Genomic DNA, 5,988 nt, shown 5'->3' on the forward strand with positions numbered 1-5,988 from the left:
ACCAAAATAAAGAGGGAACATTTCTCAACATACTGAGATCAACACATCCCTGGTACCAAAACCAGACAAGGATATTATAAGAAAATAAAATTATTGTCCAATACCATTCATGAATAGAGATGCAAAAATACTATACAAAATATTAGTGGGGGGCTTCCCTGGTGGCGCAGTGGTTAAGAATCCTCCTGCCAATGCAGGGGACATGGGTTCGAGCCCTGGTCTGGGAAGATCCCACATGCCACGGAGCAACTGGGCCCGTGAGCCACAACTACTGAGCCTGCGCGTCTGGAGCCTGTGCTCCGCAACAAGAGAGGCTGCGATAGTGAGAGGCCCACACACTGCGATGAAGGGTGGCCCCCACTCGCCGCAACTGGAGAGAGCCCTCGCACAGAAACGAAGACCCAACACAGCCAAAAATAAATAAATAAAATATGGTATAAAGTTTAAAAAAAAAATTAGCAAATTGAATATAGTGATATATTTTTTAAAAAGGATAATCTATCATGACTGAGTGAAGTTTATTTGAAAAATACTAGTATGGTGTAACATTTAAATATCAGTCAATACATTTCACCATACTGAGAAAAATCATATCTCAAAAGATTTATTAAACACATTTGATAAAATCAATAACTATCTATAACAAATTCCTCAGCATTAGGAATACAAGGGAACTTCTTTAACTATATAATGAGTATGTACAAGATATCCACAGCTAACATCATAGTTAATGATGAAATACTGCATTCTTTCCTCTAGTGTTTGGGAACAAGATAAGGATGTCCACAATCTGATGCACAATCTTAGGGGTAAAGCAAACAATTAGAATTAACAAGTGAAATTGTCAAGACCACTAGATACAGGATCAACATAAAAATTAATACATTTAAAAGAATTTAAATAATATAAATTATGTTCTTAAACTACAATGGAATTAAGTTAGAAATCAGTAATAGATCTGGAAAGTCCTCAAATATAGGAAACTAAACAACACACTTCTAATTAACTTATGGATCAAAGAAGAAATTACAAGGAAAATTACAAAATATTTTGAATTGAATGAAAATAAAAACACAACACATCAAAATTTTGGGGATGCAGCTAAAACTCCGCTTAGAGGGAAATTTATAGTAATACATGCTTATAGTAGAAAAGAAGAAGAGTTTCAAATCAATGACCTAGGTTTCTAACTTATTATTCTATTCAAAGTTATTCTAAAAAAGAACAGCAACTTAAACCTAAAATAAGCAGAAAAAAAAAATAAAGAGAAAAAAAATTAAACAGCAGTGAAATTGAAACAGAAAAGTAACAAAGCAAAGCAAAACTGATTATTTAAGAAAATTATTAAAATTGACAAACCACTAGCCAGACTAATCAGGAAAAAAAAAGATGACATAAATTACCAATATCAGGAATAAAAGGTCATGACCATAGATCCTACAGAGAGTAAAGGCTAATAGGGAATATTATATATAAGTATATACCAATAAATTCAGCAATTTAAATGAAATGGATAAATTCCTTGCAAGATACAAATTACCAAAGCTCACTCAAGAATAAATATATATACTAAATAGCTCTATATCTAGTAAGAACTTCTTTTGTAGTTAAAATCCTTCCCACAGGGGCTTCCCTGGTGGTGCAGTGGTTAAGAATCTGCCTGCCAATGCAGGGGACACGGGTTCGAGCCCTGGTCCGGGAAGACCCCACATGCCACGGAGCAACTAAGCCCATGCACCACAACTACTGAGCTACTGAGCTTGCGCTCTAGAGCCCACAAGCCACAACTACTGAGCCTCCATGCCACAACTACTGAAGCCTGCGCGCCTAGAGCCCGTGCTCCACAACAGGAGAGGCCATTGCAATGAGAAGCCTGAGCACCGCAATGAAGAGTAGCCCCTGCTCACCGCAACCAGAGAAAAGCCCGCATGCAGCAACGAAGACCCAACGCAGTCAAAAATAAAATAAATAAATTTAAAAAAAAAAACCTTCCCACAAAGAAAAACTCCAGGCCCAGATGGTTTCATTGGTGAATTCTGTGAAACATTCAATAAAGATAATATCAGTTTTACATAAACTCTTCTGGAAAATCAAAGAGAAGGAGAAATCACTCCCTAACAAATTCTATGAAGCCAGCATTAACCTGGTAGCAAAACCAGACAAACACACTACAAGAAAAAGCAAAACAAAACTACAGATCAACATCTTTCATGAACATAGATGCAAAAAAATGAAGTTTAGTAAATCGTAACTGCAATATGTAAAAGGATCATGACCAAGTGGAGTTTATCCCAGGAATGCAAGGTTGGTTTTACATTTAACATTAATGTAATTCACCATACTTATGGAAGGAAAAGAAGAAGAAAAATGCATATTATCATCTCAAAAGATGTGAGGAAAAGGAAGAGGAAAAAAAAGAAAAGGAGGAGGAGAAGGAAGAGGGGAAGGAGGAGGGGGAGTAGGAAGAGGAGGAAGCAGACGCAACAGCAGCATTTGATAGAATCCAACAACCATTCATGATAGAAAGTCTAGGCAAACTAGGAATAGACGGGAACTTCATCAACCTGATAAAGATGATCCATAAAAACATAGAGCTAATATCACCTTACTGAGAGACTGAATACATTCCCCACACAGATCAGGAGAGAGACAAAGATGTCTGTTCTTACCCCTTGTACATGACATTATACTGGAGGTTCTATCCAGTGCAATAGGCCAGAAAAAACAAATAAGAGGCATACAATTTCGAAAGGAAGAAATACAACTGTCTTTATTTGTAGGCAAAATTATAGTCTGTAGAAAATCCTAAGGAATTTACCAAAAAAATGCTGGAATAAGTGAATTTAGAAAGGTTGCAGGATACCAAGTTAACATAAAACAAATAATTCTATTTCTATGTACCAGAAAGAAACAATCAGGAATTGATATTTTTAAAAAACACTATTAATGATAGTATCAAAAATATAAAATACATATCAAAAGTTTGAATAAAAGATACACAAGGCTAGTACCTCAAAAACTTCAAAACATTGCTAAAAGAAATGATAGAAAACCTCAATAGATGGATAAATATACCATGTTTGTGAATTGGCAAAATCAATACTAAGATAGCAATTCTCACCAAATCAATCTGTAGATTCAATCAATCTCAATCAAAGTCCCAGAAGGATTTTTTTTTTTGTAGAAGTTGACAACTTGATTTTAAAATTTATATTAAAATGCAAAGGACCTTGAATACTCAAAATAATTTTGAACAAGAAGAACAAAGTTGGAGGACTTAGACTACTTGATTACAAGATTTATTATAAAGCAACTCTAATCAAGGCAATGTGGCACCTGTATAAACATACATCAGTGAAATAGAATGGAAGGTCCAGAAATAGACCCACATACCCATGGTTAATTAATTTTCAACAAAGATGCCAAGTGAGTTCAATGGAGAAAGGATAATCTTTTCAAAAAATGGTTCTAGAACAGTTGCATATTTGGAAGTAAAAAATGAACCACATCATTATGATATCACACCATATATAAAAATTAACTCAAAATGGATCATAGATCTAGATGTAAAAGCTTAAACTATAAAACTTCTAGAAGAATCCATGAGAGAAAATCTTAGTGATCTTATATTTGGCAAAAAAAAAAAAAAAAACTAAATAGGAAACAAAAGGCATAAACTATAAAAAAAAATAATTTAGTTGGTTTCCAGCAAAATTAAAAACACTTGCTCTTCAACAGATACTGTTATAAAAATGAAAAGGCATGTCACAGACTGAAAATATTTGCAAAACATAATCAACAAAGAATTTGTATGTAGAATGTATTTTTTTACATGTATAACTCAGTAGTAAGACAAATGGCCCAATGAAAATGGTAAAAGATTTGAACTGACATTTCACCGAAGAAGATGGCAAATAAGTGCATGAAAAGATGCCTCACATCATTAGTCATTAGGAAAATGCAATTCAAAACCACAATGAGATACCACTTCACAACCACTAGAATGGCTCAAATTAAAAAGACTGACCACTCCAAGCGTTAGTGAGTATGTGGGGCAACTGGAACTTTCATACTCTGCTGGTGGGAATATAAAATGCTATGGTCACTTTGGAAAACAGATCATAGTTGCTTAAAAAGTTAAAAATAGTTTCCCATCATGGAGGACGCTAGAGATAAGGTGCTTCAGGACTACCACAAGAACCTGCTGGAGCACAAGGAGATCGACAGCCGTCTCAAGGAGTTAAGGGAACAATTAAAAGAATTTGCCAAGCAGTATGAAAAGTCTGAAAATGATCTGAAGGCCCTACAAAGTGTTGGGCAGATTGTGGGTGAAGTACTTAAGCAATTAACTGAAGAAAAATTCAATGTTAAACCTACAAATGGACCAAGATATGTTGTGGGTTGTCGTTGACAGCTTGACAAAAGTAAGCTGAAGCCAGGAACAAGAGTTGCTTTGGATATGACTACACTAACTATCATGAGGTATTTGCCAAGACAGGTAGATCCACTGGTTTACAACATGTCTCATGAGGACCCTGGGAATGTTTCTTATTCTGAGATTGGAGGGCTATCAGAACAGATTCGGGAATTAAGAGAGGTAATAGAATTACCTCTTACAAACCCATAATTATTCCAACCTGTAGGAATAATACCTCCAAAAGGCTGTTTGCTATATGGACCACCAGGTACAGGAAAAACACTCTTGGCATGAGCTGTTGCTAGCAAGCTGGATTGCAATTTCTTAAAGGTTGTATCTAGTTCTATTGTAGACAAGTACATTGGTGAAAGTTCTCGTTTGATCAGAGAAATATTTAATTATCCCAGGGACCACCAGCCATGCATCATTTTTATGGATGAAATAGATGCTATTGGTGGTCGTCGGTTTTCTGAGGGTACTTCAGCTAATAGAGAGATTCAGAGAACTTTAATGGAGCTACTGAATCAAGTGGATGGACTTGATACTCTACAAAGAGTTAAAATGATCATGGCTACAAACAGGCCAGATACAGTGGATCCTGCTTTGCTTCGTCCAGGCAGATTAGATAGAAAAATACATATTGATTTACCAAACGAACAAGCAAGGTTAGATATATTGAAAATCCATGCAGGTCCCATTCCAAAGCATGGTGAAATAGATTATGAAGCAATTATGAAGCTTTCAGATGGCTTTAATGGAGCAGAACTTAGAAATGTTTGTACTGAAGCAAGTATGTTTGCAATTCTTGCTGATCATGATTTTATAGTACAGGAACACTTCATGAAATCAGTCAGAAAAGTGGCTGATTCTAAGCTAGAGTCTAGATTGGACTACAAATCTGTGTAATTTACTGTCATGGCTGCATGACAGATATTGGCTTAATGTAAAAATAAAGTTAAGGAAAATAATGTACGTATTGGCAATGATCTCATTAAAAGCGTATGAATAAAAATGTGTATGAATAACATTGTAAAAATTAGTAATTCAGTAATTCTACTTTTAAGAAGTATGGAAGAAATTTGTATGTTTGTTAATTTGTATTTATTGCAGCAGAAGTTATAAAAGAAGAGTATGTTGAAGCTTTTCGTATTTGCTGTGTATTTTGTAAAACCTTGAAAATGGTTTGAGACAGTAGTACCAGATAGCATTTCTTATGACTTATTTTATATCATTTGTTTTCCTCATCCTAAAAAGTTTAATAAAATCTGTTTGATTCAGTTCTCCTACTAAAAAAAAAAAGTTAAAAATACCTCTTCCTTTCCAATTTGGATTTCTTTTATTTCTTTTTATTCTCTGATTGCCATGGCTAGGACTTCCAAAACTATGCTGAATAAAAGTGGTGAGAGTGGACATCCTTGTCTTGCTCCTGATCTTAGAGAAAATGCTTTCAGCTTTTCATCATTGAGTATGATGTTAGCTGTGGGTTTTTCATATATGGCCTTTATTATGTTGATGTATGTTTCCTCTATGCCCACGAAACTGTCACTTTTTGCAGATGACATGATACTATA

At 34.9% G+C, this 5,988-nt stretch overlaps 1 pseudogene across 1 annotated transcript; it reads left to right on the forward strand.

Moving 5' to 3' along the window:
- Positions 1 to 223: 223 nt before the first annotated feature.
- On the forward strand, positions 224 to 5,694 carry LOC309637351 (26S proteasome regulatory subunit 10B pseudogene; annotated as a pseudogene). Its single transcript has one exon. The product of its transcript is annotated as a 26S proteasome regulatory subunit 10B pseudogene (transcript).
- Positions 5,695 to 5,988: the final 294 nt, after the last annotated feature.

The sequence above is a fragment of the Balaenoptera physalus genome, assembly GCF_965194825.1.
Source record: "Balaenoptera physalus genome assembly, chromosome: 11".
Taxonomy (NCBI): Eukaryota; Metazoa; Chordata; class Mammalia; order Artiodactyla; family Balaenopteridae; genus Balaenoptera; species Balaenoptera physalus.